The sequence below is a fragment of the Scardinius erythrophthalmus genome (genome assembly GCF_964197995.2).
Source record: "Scardinius erythrophthalmus genome assembly, chromosome: 1".
Classification (NCBI taxonomy): domain Eukaryota; kingdom Metazoa; phylum Chordata; class Actinopteri; order Cypriniformes; family Leuciscidae; genus Scardinius; species Scardinius erythrophthalmus.
The window spans coordinates 73,189,001-73,203,844 of record NC_138221.1 but is presented as its reverse complement, the minus strand read 5'-3'; positions in this window follow the sequence as shown (position 1 = coordinate 73,203,844).

Sequence of the window (14,844 nt, the reverse complement as noted above, 5' to 3'; positions counted from 1 at the left end):
GAGTGCGACAGCCTCACTAGCTCTGGGTACCAAGTTTGGTTTTCCCATCGCGGGGCTATAAGCAGCACTGAGTGGTGCGTTTCTCTGATCCTCGAAATGACCTGTGGCAACAGGGAGATTGGAGGAAAAGCATACAGCGGGAGGCTGGGCCATGTCTGGGACAGCGCGTCCTCGCTCTTCGAGTAAAACTTCGGGCATTGAGCATAGTCTTTCGACGCAAAGAGGTCGATTTCCGCTCTGCCGAATAGGCGCCAGAGAAACTGGACTGTCTGGGGGTGCAGAGACCATTCTCCCGGGGGAATGTTGTCCCTGGACAGTCTGTCTGGACCGACATTCAGGTGGCCCGGCACGTGCGCGGCTCTCAGCGAGCGCAGCGAGCGGTAAGCCCACACGAGGAGGCGTTCTGTCAGCCTGCACAGGTTCCTGGATCTGACACCGCCCTGTCGGTTCACATAGGATACCACGGACATGTTGTCCGAGCGGACTAGCACATGGTGATCCCGTATGAATGGGAGGAAGCGCCTGAGCGCGTTCTCGACCGCTATCATCTCCAAACAGTTTATGTGGAGGCATCTTTCCCGGTCTGACCATAGGCCAAAAGCCGGTTTGCCCTCGAACAGAGCGCCCCAGCCTGAGGTGGAAGCGTCCGTCGAGATAACTATGCGGTGTGAGATAGCTCCCATTGTCACTCCCCGCTGGTACCAGTCGGCCGCTAACCAGGGCTTCAGAGCTGAAACGCAGCTCTGAGTCACTCTGATGCGAATACCGCCGGAAGCCCATGCTCTGTGAGGCACTCGGGCATTCAGCCAACGTTGTAGCGGGCGCATTCGTAAAAGACCCAGCCGAAGCACTGCTGCGGCTGAGGCCATGCAACCCAGTAGCCTCTGAAATGTTTTGAGAGGTACGGTGCTGCCCGGCCGGGGAGACGCGGCCAGGCGTCGAATGCAGCGCGCGCGCTGTGTCGACAGGCGGGCCGTGTACTGATATACCTGACCGTCGAAGGCGAATCTCAAGAATGGCCTGTGACGGGGTATTATCAGGATCTGAAAAGCACGCATCTTTTAGATCGAGAGATATAAACCAGTCCCTCGGGCGAATTTGCGCGAGAATTTGTCTGGTTGTGAGCATTTTGAACGGTCTTCTCATAAGAGCCTCATTCAAACGTCTCAGATCCAAAATTGGTCTGAGTGCTCCGTCCTTCTTGGGAACGAGGAAATAACGGCTGTAAAAGCCCGACTCGCTCATGGAAGGGGAAACCGGTTCCATAGCCCACAGTAATAATGTAAAGGATATGTCGCCGGATAGCGTAGCAGGCACGGATGGCTGAAGGCGGCGAAGACGGCCGGCTTCCTCAGGCGCTGTCCTAAGCTTGCTGGTCGCTGGTTTCAACGGCGGCGGCTCTCAAGATCCAGCGATGCGAAGAGCGTCGCTGAAGACAAGAAAATCAGAATTTTAGCCTGTGAGCGCTGAATATATACACGCTGGCCACGCCCATTCTGACGGTTAGAAGGGCGCGGAGGGCGCGAAGCGCCCTCATTGGTTGCCGCGTTCATAGCGCTCACCGATAGGCTTAAGCAGTTGCAGCCGAGCAGCCAATGAGCACGCTTATACAGCCTGCCTAGGTCTGTCGGCTGCTGCACTGCGTTGACAATGAATACAAAATTAAGGATAATTTTTTGGCTTCAGATCTCGAAGAAAGAAGACTTTCCCGATGCGTAAGCTACTTACGATGCGTAAGCTACTTACGCAATACGAGAGAACCTCTCGTAAGAGAACTAAGCATTAAGATAACTGACAATTCTGAATAGTGTTTGAATAGCTGTGTTGTGACGTTGTCTGTCAGACCTTTGGAATTCCACAGCTAAAATTATAAGTTCCGCATTTAGAGCACAACCTACGGAAAAAGAATGTGTGACGGCCGATGAGTGACTGATTATGAATGAATAAGGCAAATCAATTATTTTGCCTACAGCTGTATCTAAATTTCATATGTGGGCCCACAGGGCATATTCTGCCCAATAAAATAATGACCATGGATGGATTTGGTTAATATCCAAGTCGAAACTGTAGTGACAATAGAAAAAGAAAATGGGAAAAAATTTGTAAAAGAAAACAAAACAGTACTACATTTTGCGCAGCGCCTAACACATCTGACTTTCCTTTCAGAATATCATGATGGAGAATAACACATCTGACTTGCTTTTCAGCATATCATGAAGGAGCTGACGTTTTGTCAAAAGTCTGAAATATTGTCTTGTAACTTTTGTCTTGTTGCAAAGTGGGTTGAGTGTTGTCAAAAATGCCTGATAACTAGTATGCTGATAGTGGGACTCAAAACAATAACTGAGCTGAATTGACTAATTGTAAAAAGTAATATAGGGGTAAAGCCCTAACGCTAATGAGCAGAAAACACACAAAAGAGGCCAGAACACCACTCAGCCCACATGATCATTTTACAGGTGACACCAAGAAGGACAATGGAGCAGATGATTTAAAATGTTGTTGTCACTAACAAAACTAAAAAGAAATAATGAAGGTTGCATTCGCAGATGAGAACAGTTCAATTCCAGGAAGGGTTCTGGGACGATTACAAAAAAACCAGTGACTGTGCTTTGTCATCTCAGAAGAAGCTTGAACATTGATCAGCAAAGTGACATTTGAGTCCATGCCTCTCAATTTAAAATACACCAACAAGCCTCTACTCTCCACAACAGGAAGTGAGGGATCAAGAGGGCTTGTGCTAGTAACAGCCCCCTCACCTCCGAGGGAAGTCCATGCAACGGCTCGTAAAGAGTCACCCTGGTGAAACATGTAATGACGGTTAAGACGGCTAACAAAATGATCAACATGAATGGAAAAAGAAGCAAATAACAAGAAGAACTTTAAATGAAAAGTTGCAGAATAAGAAACTTTCAAGGAGTTGTGCAAAGAAGAGAGAATCAACAAAGATGAGTACAAGTTCAAACAATAGTCAACATCAACCAAACTGTCTTTAAATGTAATGTTAAAGCCATTGAATATACTAGTAGCAACTTAATAATAACCCCAGAAAGAAAATTATTGAATTAAAGAATATATCAAAAACAACGTAAAAACGATAATGAAAAATCAGTAAACAAATTAAAATAATGAATGATAAGCGACTAATTCTAGTAATTGTCATAGCACAGTGAGAATTAAGACAAGAAGGAAAATACAAATAGACCTAAATAACAATTTTAAAACAGATCATAATGGGTACTCGGACGCAATTTGTCAATAAAGGGGTATACATAATTAATTTAAGACTACAGTTGAAAATTAAAGAAAAAATTAACACTGACTATTAACAAATATTTGATTTAATTTATGATTTGAATTATGATTTTATTCAATATGCTATTGACTGATTTATAGTACTAATGGAACGACCACCTCAGATGGAAATTGTTCGAATTCAGTAACAAACAGGCCCTATGAACAATATATATATGGTACCAGAGGAGGATAAGAATGACAGGTTATTGCACAAAAACATGCACAGGTATTCACCTGCGCAAGGAGGGAAGAATAAGGAAAAAGAATAATGAAAATTAAATAAAAGGCAAGAATAATGAAAATTAAATAAAAGGCATTTTTTGCAATTGTTGGCCATATATAAGAGAAATTTGCGACAAAAATAAAGGTAGGAAAGGAACAGTGACAAAAATAGGCCATATATCAGTACCAGAAGGACTAATAAAACTCTTGGTAATGGATTATATGAACAAGATAGAGATGAGATCAACAGAGGAGGGTCAAGAGAAGTAATTAAATTTAAGACCAAAGAATTATTCCTTAGATTTGAAATTCTATCAGAAATAAGTTTAGATAATGGTTTAGCAGTCATTCTAGAAAAATTGAAATTAACATTAATTGTATGCAGAAACTTAAATTACAGAAAGGAAGTTTTAACAATAATTAAGTTATAATGCTTTATGTTTGAAATGGTTGAGAACGTATAGATTTATTTAGTTATACGGGAAAAAGAAATGACCATACAATGAATATGTAAGATAGTATAAAAAGTTATTTTCGAGAGTTATTTTTTCTAATTGTCTAATGAGTTCATTGAATTACTTTTATGAAGTAAATGTAACATTGCTCTTGAAGCTTTCTTAGTTTGAGTGATTACATGTGACATAATTAAGTTTATTCATGATAGTTCATTTAGAAATTAGTAGAAAGGAAGAAAAGGTATTCAGTTAAGGTATGCTTGAACTGAGGAGCTATAATGAGAAAAAGCTGCAACACGTGAGGTATTTATTGTTTAAATTTGGTAATAAAGTAGACAGAATTTGAAATGTAAAACGTTATAACGAAGAAAATTGTGATTTAATGTAGCTGCACTACAGTGTTATGGTTGTACATCAACTAAAACATGACTGACTAAAAAATTGATTCTTTAAAAATAAGTGAATTGACGTTCCTTCATAAAAATAAGAAGCGAATAAAAAAGAGAAAAAGTTATTTTTACCCAGCCCTATTTTAAATCAAAATTCATATGGATTATGCGAAATAAACATGCAAACTAAATCATTTATTCTTCTATAATCAGCAGAGATTTATTATAATGATTTGCCTTTATAATAATGAAAACAATTACATGAAAAAAGTAGAATGACTTTACAATTGAAAAAAAAAAAGTTAAGGAAAGCTTGATTTAAAAGATTAGAAATGTTTTTTTGGAGTTGCAATATTGAAAGGGGGTTATTATTCTGTTGTGTACTTCCCATATTAAACAGATAATGAAAACTAATATTAGAGGGCAACTAAATCATATATTATTAAGAAGATTGGGCTTATAACCCAAATTGAGATTTACAATCATTGGACATTGATTGAAGTACCTCAAATAAGGATGAAGAAGAAAATGAATAAGCCAGATCCTGGGTGTCTGGGTCGAAGAGGATATCTACACCGCAAGAATAACTTTTAATTGTATAAGGGATTTTTGTGTTTGACATGTTCTACATAACTGTGACAATAAGACAATGCTGAACCAATTTCATCCACACACTTGTAACAATGTTTGATTTTTGATTAGGGAGGATTCGAGTCTTTTACTTTCTCCATTGAAAAAGAAAAAACAACTGAAAGAAAGAAAAATGTATGGAGAAAGATGTTTGGCTCGATTGCTCCTCCGGAGTATGGTGGCATAATTTCAGTCATTGAAAATAAGAATGAATGACATAATTTAGTCACTAAGGTAGTATAACTGAGGGGACTGGATTTTGAAACTACACTCTGGAAAAGGATAGCGAATGTGGGGCTTAAATAAGCCCCAGAGGAGGGAATGTTGAAGATTTTATTATTTAGAAAATAAGCATTTTAACTACACATTGTACACTATTATTTCCTTTCTGTCTGTGTATGACTTTGGCTGACTTTGGAACCTGAGAGCACAAGCTGTTGTTACAGCAGAAAAATCTATTTTAGTAATGTCACATGGTACAAAACGATTTCTCAAAATACCTATAGAATGTATTACCATGTTTGGGACAAGGAGAGGGTATATACGTTTACTGGGCAATTTTTCTGGAGGGTCTTTCTGCAGAGGGACACTCGGCTTTGTTTGTTAATAAAGTCTAATTTTTTCTGATGTCAAATATCTTTGAAGTCATTTCCCTGAAAAGAATTAAACCACGTCAATGACAGACTACACGAATAAACAAGGTATGCAAAGTAGTGTAATAGAACGCTTGGTCCTACCACCTTGGTGAAAACTTGCTGGGACCCGAGGGGTATATATTCCTCCAGCAAAGGCTTCAGCAGATACCATTGGGGAACAGGCTTTGACCCCATACGTGATATCTTTTCCCTTCCAGGTTTAGTCATAGAACATCACTGGAACAGAACAATACATCCACACAGAGCAAACTTGAACTAATATAAACTTTTTCTAACAATTAATTTTCACACTTTAATCATATAGTGAACAGTGGTGTTGTAAACACCTAAAGAGTTACATATGCCAAGTAAGAAAACATATAAGTGGCTACATGTGGTGTGATAGAACTTCAAGGCCCTAGGCATAGTTGTCTATAAAAATCTCATACAGCAATCATGTGAAAAGCAACATGAAAGCAAATAAGAAGAACCCGTCAAAGTCTAGAACTCTTGATTAGTTTGATTCCATAATAACCAAATGGATGAATTGCAAAGCAAGTGCATATTTATTATCTGGAGGGCAGGCTACACGAATAAACAAGGTATGTAAAGGGGCAAAATGGATCGCTGGGTCCTACCACCTTGGTGAAAACTTGCTGGGACCCGAGGGGTATATATGCCTCCAGCAAAGGCTTCAGCAGATACCATTGGGGAACAGGCTTTGACCCCATAGGTGATATCTTTTCCCTTCAAGGTTTAGTCATAGAACATCACTGGAACAGAACAATACATCCACACAGAGCAAACTTGGAACTAATATAAACTTTTTCTTGCAATTAATTTTCACACTTTAATCGTTGTAAATACCTAAAGAGTTACATATGCCAAGTAAGAAAACATATAAGTGGCTACATGTGGTGTGATAGAACTTCAAGGCCCTAGGCATAGTTGTCTATAAAATTCTCATACAGCAATCATGTGAAAAGCAACATGAAAGCAAATAAGAAGAACCCGTCAAAGTCTAGAACTCTTGATTAGTTTGATTCCATAATAACCCAATGGATGAATTGCAAAAAGCAAGTGCATATTTACTATCTGGATGGCAGACTACACGAATAAACAAGGTATGCAAAGTAGTGTAATAGAACGCTGTGTCCTACCACCTTGGTGAAAACTTGCTGGGACCCGAGGGGTATATATTCCTCCAGCAAAGGCTTCAGCAGATACCATTGGGGAACAGGCTTTGACCCCATACGTGATATCTTTTCCCTTCAAGGTTTAGTCACAGAACATCACTGGAACAGAACAATACATCCACACAGAGCAAACTTGAACTAATATAAACTTCTTCTTAGGATTAATTTTCAAACTTTAATCGTTGTACATACCTAAAGAGTTACATGTGCCAAGTAAGAAAACATAAGTGGCTACATGTGGTGTGATAGAACTTCAAGGCCCTAGGCATAGTTGTCTATAAAAATCTCATACAGCAATCATGTGAAAAGCAACATGAAAGCAAATAAGAAGAACCCGTCAAAGTCTAGAACTCTTGATTAGTTTGATTCCATGATAACCCAATGGATGAATTGCAAAGCAAGTGCATATTTATTATCCAGAGGGCAGGCTACACGAATAAACAAGGTATGCAAAGGGGCAAAATGGATCGCTGGGTCCTACCACCTTGGTGAAAACTTGCTGGGACCCGAGGGGTATATATGCCTCCAGCAAAGGCTTCAGCAGATACCATTGGGGAACAGGCTTTAGCAGATACCATTGGGGAACAGGCTTTGACCCCATAGGTGATATATTTTCCCTTCAAGATTTAGTAAAAGAAAATCACTGGAACAGAACAATACATCCACACAGAGCAAACTTGAACTAATATAAACTTCATCTTAGGATTAATTTTCACACTTTAATCATATATTGAACAGTGGTGTTGTAAATACCTAAAGAGTTACATATGCCAAGTAAGAAAACATAGAAGTGGCTACATGTGGTGTGATAGAACTTCAAGGCCCTAGGCAAAGTTGTCTATAAAATTCTCATACAGCAATCATGTGAAAAGCAACATGAAAGCAAATAAGAAGAACCCGTCAAAGTCTAGAACTCTTGATTAGTTTGATTCCATAATAACCCAATGGATGAATTGCAAAAAGCAAGTGCATATTTACTATCTGGATGACAGACTACACGAATAAACAAGGTATGCAAAGTAGTGTAATAGAACGCTTGGTCCTACCACCTTGGTGAAAACTTGCTGGGACCCGAGGGGTATATATTCCTCCAGCAAAGGCTTCAGCAGATACCATTGGGGAACAGGCTTTGACCCCATACGTGATATCTTTTCCCTTCCAGGTTTAGTCATAGAACATCACTGGAACAGAACAATACATCCACACAGAGCAAACTTGAACTAATATAAACTTTTTCTAACAATTAATTTTCACACTTTAATCATATAGTGAACAGTGGTGTTGTAAATACCTAAAGAGTTACATATGCCAAGTAAGAAAACATATAAGTGGCTACATGTGGTGTGATAGAACTTCAAGGCCCTAGGCATAGTTGTCTATAAAAATCTCATACAGCAATCATGTGAAAAGCAACATGAAAGCAAATAAGAAGAACCCGTCAAAGTCTAGAACTCTTGATTAGTTTGATTCCATAATAACCAAATGGATGAATTGCAAAGCAAGTGCATATTTATTATCTGGAGGGCAGGCTACACGAATAAACAAGGTATGTAAAGGGGCAAAATGGATCGCTGGGTCCTACCACCTTGGTGAAAACTTGCTGGGACCCGAGGGGTATATATGCCTCCAGCAAAGGCTTCAGCAGATTCCATTGGGGAACAGGCTTTAGCAGATACCATTGGGGAACAGGCTTTAGCAGATACCATTGGGGAACAGGCTTTGACCCCATAGGTGATATATTTTCCCTTCAAGATTTAGTAAAAGAAAATCACTGGAACAGAACAATACATCCACACAGAGCAAACTTGAACTAATATAAACTTCATCTTAGGATTAATTTTCACACTTTAATCATATATTGAACAGTGGTGTTGTAAATACCTAAAGAGTTACATATGCCAAGTAAGAAAACATAGAAGTGGCTACATGTGGTGTGATAGAACTTCAAGGCCCTAGGCATAGTTGTCTATAAAATTCTCATACAGCAATCATGTGAAAAGCAACATGAAAGCAAATAAGAAGAACCCGTCAAAGTCTAGAACTCTTGATTAGTTTGATTCCATAATAACCCAATGGATGAATTGCAAAAAGCAAGTGCATATTTACTATCTGGATGGCAGACTACACGAATAAACAAGGTATGCAAAGTAGTGTAATAGAACGCTTGGTCCTACCACCTTGGTGAAAACTTGCTGGGACCCGAGGGGTATATATTCCTCCAGCAAAGGCTTTAGCAAAGACCATTGGGGAACAGGCTTTGACCCCATACGTGATATCTTTTCCCTTCAAGGTTTAGTCACAGAACATCACTGGAACAGAACAATATATCCACACAGAGCAAACTTGAACTAATATAAACTTCTTCTTAGGATTAATTTTCAAACTTTAATCGTTGTACATACCTAAAGAGTTACATATGCCAAGTAAGAAAACATATAAGTGGCTACATGTGGTGTGATAGAACTTCAAGGCCCTAGGCAAAGTTGTCTATACAATTCTCATACAGCAATCATGTGAAAAGCAACATGAAAGCAAATAAGAAGAACCCGTCAAAGTCTAGAACTCTTGATTAGTTTGATTCCATAATAACCCAATGGATGAATTGCAAAAAGCAAGTGCATATTTACTATCTGGATGACAGACTACACGAATAAACAAGGTATGCAAAGTAGTGTAATAGAACGCTTGGTCCTACCACCTTGGTGAAAACTTGCTGGGACCCGAGGGGTATATATTCCTCCAGCAAAGGCTTCAGCAGATACAATTGGGGAACAGGCTTTGACCCCATACGTGATATCTTTTCCCTTCCAGGTTTAGTCATAGAACATCACTGGAACAGAACAACACATCCACACAGAGCAAACTTGAACTAATATAAACTTTTTCTAACAATTAATTTTCACACTTTAATCATATAGTGAACAGTGGTGTTGTAAATACCTAAAGAGTTACATATGCCAAGTAAGAAAACATATAAGTGGCTACATGTGGTGTGATAGAACTTCAAGGCCCTAGGCATAGTTGTCTATAAAAATCTCATACAGCAATCATGTGAAAAGCAACATGAAAGCAAATAAGAAGAACCCGTCAAAGTCTAGAACTCTTGATTAGTTTGATTCCATAATAACCAAATGGATGAATTGCAAAGCAAGTGCATATTTATTATCTGGAGGGCAGGCTACACGAATAAACAAGGTATGTAAAGGGGCAAAATGGATCGCTGGGTCCTACCACCTTGGTGAAAACTTGCTGGGACCCGAGGGGTATATATGCCTCCAGCAAAGGCTTCAGCAGATACCATTGGGGAACAGGCTTTAGCAGATACCATTGGGGAACAGGCTTCAGCAGATACCATTGGGGAACAGGCTTTGACCCCATAGGTGATATATTTTCCCTTCAAGATTTAGTAAAAGAAAATCACTGGAACAGAACAATATATCCACACAGAGCAAACTTGAACTAATATAAACTTCATCTTAGGATTAATTTTCACACTTTAATCATATATTGAACAGTGGTGTTGTAAATACCTAAAGAGTTACATATGCCAAGTAAGAAAACATATAAGTGGCTACAAGTGGTGTGATAGAACTTCAAGGCCCTAGGCAAAGTTGTCTATACAATTCTCATACAGCAATCATGTGAAAAGCAACATGAAAGCAAATAAGAAGAACCCGTCAAAGTCTAGAACTCTTGATTAGTTTGATTCCATAATAACCAAATGGATGAATTGCAAAGCAAGTGCATATTTATTATCTGGAGGGCAGGCTACACAAATAAACAAGGTATGTAAAGGGGCAAAATGGATCGCTGGGTCCTACCACCTTGGTGAAAACTTGCTGGGACCCGAGGGGTATACTGTATGCCTCCAGCAAAGGCTTCAGCAGATACCATTGGGGAACAGGCTTTGACCCCATAGGTGATATCTTTTCCCTTCAAGGTTTAGTCACAGAACATCACTGGAACAGAACAATACATCGACACAGAGCAAACTTGAACTAATATAAACTTCTTCTTAGGATTAATTTTCAAACTTTAATCGTTGTACATACCTAAAGAGTTACATATGCCAAGTAAGAAAACATAAGTGGCTACATGTGGTGTGATAGAACTTCAAGGCCCTAGGCATAGTTGTCTATAAAAATCTCATACAGCAATCATGTGAAAAGCAACATGAAAGCAAATAAGAAGAACCCGTCAAAGTCTAGAACTCTTGATTAGTTTGATTCCATGATAACCCAATGGATGAATTGCAAAGCAAGTGCATATTTATTATCCGGAGGGCAGGCTACACGAATAAACAAGGTATGCAAAGTAGTGTAATAGAACGCTGGGTCCTACCACCTTGGTGAAAACTTGCTGGGACCCGAGGGGTATATATTCCTCCAACAAAGGCTTCAGCAGTTACCATTGGGGAACAGGCTTTGACCCCATACGTGATATCTTTTCCCTTCAAGGTTTAGTCACAGAACATCACTGGAACAGAACAATACATCCACACAGAGCAAACTTGAACTAATATAAACTTCTTCTTAGGATTAATTTTCAAACTTTAATCGTTGTACATACCTAAAGAGTTACATATGCCAAGTAAGAAAACATAAGTGGCTACATGTGGTGTGATAGAACTTCAAGGCCCTAGGCATAGTTGTCTATAAAAATCTCATACAGCAATCATGTGAAAAGCAACATGAAAGCAAATAAGAAGAACCCGTCAAAGTCTAGAACTCTTGATTAGTTTGATTCCATAATAACCCAATGGATGAATTGCAAAAAGCAAGTGCATATTTACTATCTGGATGACAGACTACACGAATAAACAAGGTATGCAAAGTAGTGTAATAGAACGCTTGGTCCTACCACCTTGGTGAAAACTTGCTGGGACCCGAGGGGTATATATTCCTCCAGCAAAGGCTTCAGCAGATACCATTGGGGAACAGGCTTTGACCCCATAGGTGATATCTTTTCCCTTCCAGGTTTAGTCATAGAACATCACTGGAACAGAACAACACATCCACACAGAGCAAACTTGAACTAATATAAACTTTTTCTAACAATTAATTTTCACACTTTAATCATATAGTGAACAGTGGTGTTGTAAATACCTAAAGAGTTACATATGCCAAGTAAGAAAACATATAAGTGGCTACATGTGGTGTGATAGAACTTCAAGGCCCTAGGCATAGTTGTCTATAAAAATCTCATACAGCAATCATGTGAAAAGCAACATGAAAGCAAATAAGAAGAACCCGTCAAAGTCTAGAACTCTTGATTAGTTTGATTCCATAATAACCAAATGGATGAATTGCAAAGCAAGTGCATATTTATTATCTGGAGGGCAGGCTACACGAATAAACAAGGTATGTAAAGGGGCAAAATGGATCGCTGGGTCCTACCACCTTGGTGAAAACTTGCTGGGACCCGAGGGGTATATATGCCTCCAGCAAAGGCTTCAGCAGATACCATTGGGGAACAGGCTTTAGCAGATACCATTGGGGAACAGGCTTTGACCCCATAGGTGATTTATTTTCCCTTCAAGATTTAGTAAAAGAAAATCACTGGAACAGAACAATACATCCACACAGAGCAAACTTGAACTAATATAAACTTCATCTTAGGATTAATTTTCACACTTTAATCATATATTGAACAGTGGTGTTGTAAATACCTAAAGAGTTACATATGCCAAGTAAGAAAACATATAAGTGGCTACATGTGGTGTGATAGAACTTCAAGGCCCTAGGCAAAGTTGTCTATACAATTCTCATACAGCAATCATGTGAAAAGCAACATGAAAGCAAATAAGAAGAACCCGTCAAAGTCTAGAACTCTTGATTAGTTTGATTCCATAATAACCCAATGGATGAATTGCAAAAAGCAAGTGCATATTTACTATCTGGATGACAGACTACACGAATAAACAAGGTATGCAAAGTAGTGTAATAGAACGCTTGGTCCTACCACCTTGGTGAAAACTTGCTGGGACCCGAGGGGTATATATTCCTCCAGCAAAGGCTTCAGCAGATACCATTGGGGAACAGGCTTTGACCCCATACGTGATATCTTTTCCCTTCCAGGTTTAGTCATAGAACATCACTGGAACAGAACAATACATCCACACAGAGCAAACTTGAACTAATATAAACTTTTTCTAACAATTAATTTTCACACTTTAATCATATAGTGAACAGTGGTGTTGTAAATACCTAAAGAGTTACATATGCCAAGTAAGAAAACATATAAGTGGCTACATGTGGTGTGATAGAACTTCAAGGCCCTAGGCATAGTTGTCTATAAAAATCTCATACAGCAATCATGTGAAAAGCAACATGAAAGCAAATAAGAAGAACCCGTCAAAGTCTAGAACTCTTGATTAGTTTGATTCCATAATAACCAAATGGATGAATTGCAAAGCAAGTGCATATTTATTATCTGGAGGGCAGGCTACACGAATAAACAAGGTATGTAAAGGGGCAAAATGGATCGCTGGGTCCTACCACCTTGGTGAAAACTTGCTGGGACCCGAGGGGTATACTGTATGCCTCCAGCAAAGGCTTCAGCAGATACCATTGGGGAACAGGCTTTGACCCCATAGGTGATATCTTTTCCCTTCAAGGTTTAGTCATAGAACATCACTGGAACAGAACAATACATCCACACAGAGCAAACTTGGAACTAATATAAACTTTTTCTTGCAATTAATTTTCACACTTTAATCGTTGTAAATACCTAAAGAGTTACATATGCCAAGTAAGAAAACATATAAGTGGCTACATGTGGTGTGATAGAACTTCAAGGCCCTAGGCATAGTTGTCTATAAAATTCTCATACAGCAATCATGTGAAAAGCAACATGAAAGCAAATAAGAAGAACCCGTCAAAGTCTAGAACTCTTGATTAGTTTGATTCCATAATAACCCAATGGATGAATTTCAAAAAGCAAGTGCATATTTATTATCTGGATGGCAGACTACACGAATAAACAAGGTATGCAAAGTAGTGTAATAGAACGCTGGGTCCTACCACCTTGGTGAAAACTTGCTGGGACCCAAGGGGTATATATTCCTCCAGCAAAGGCTTCAGCAGTTACCATTGGGGAACAGGTTTTTGACCCCATACGTGATATCTTTTCCCTTCAAGGTTTAGTCACAGAACATCACTGGAACAGAACAATACATCCACACAGAGCAAACTTGAACTAATATAAACTTTTTCTAACAATTAATTTTCACACTTTAATCATATAGTGAACAGTGGTGTTGTAAATACCTAAAGTGTTACATATGCCAAGTAAGAAAACATATAAGTGGCTACATGTGGTGTGATAGAACTTCAAGGCCCTAGGCATAGTTGTCTATAAAAATCTCATACAGCAATCATGTGAAAAGCAACATGAAAGCAAATAAGAAGAACCCGTCAAAGTCTAGAACTCTTGATTAGTTTGATTCCATAATAACCAAATGGATGAATTGCAAAGCAAGTGCATATTTATTATCTGGAGGGCAGGCTACACGAATAAACAAGGTATGCAAAGTAGTGTAATAGAACGCTGGGTCCTACCACCTTGGTGAAAACTTGCTGGGACCCGAGGGGTATATATGCCTCCAGCAAAGGCTGCAGCAGATACCATTGGGGAACAGGCTTTAGCAGATACCATTGGGGAATAGGCTTCAGCAGATACCATTGGGGAACAGGCTTTGACCCCATAGGTTATATATTTTCCCTTCAAGATTTAGTAAAAGAAAATCACTGGAACAGAACAATATATCCACACAGAGCAAACTTGAACTAATATAAACTTCATCTTAGGATTAATTTTCACACTTTAATCATATATTGAACAGTGGTGTTGTAAATACCTAAAGAGTTACATATGCCAAGTAAGAAAACATATAAGTGGCTACATGTGGTGTGATAGAACTTCAAGGCCCTAGGCAAAGTTGTCTATACAATTCTCATACAGCAATCATGTGAAAAGCAACATGAAAGCAAATAAGAAGAACCCGTCAAAGTCTAGAACT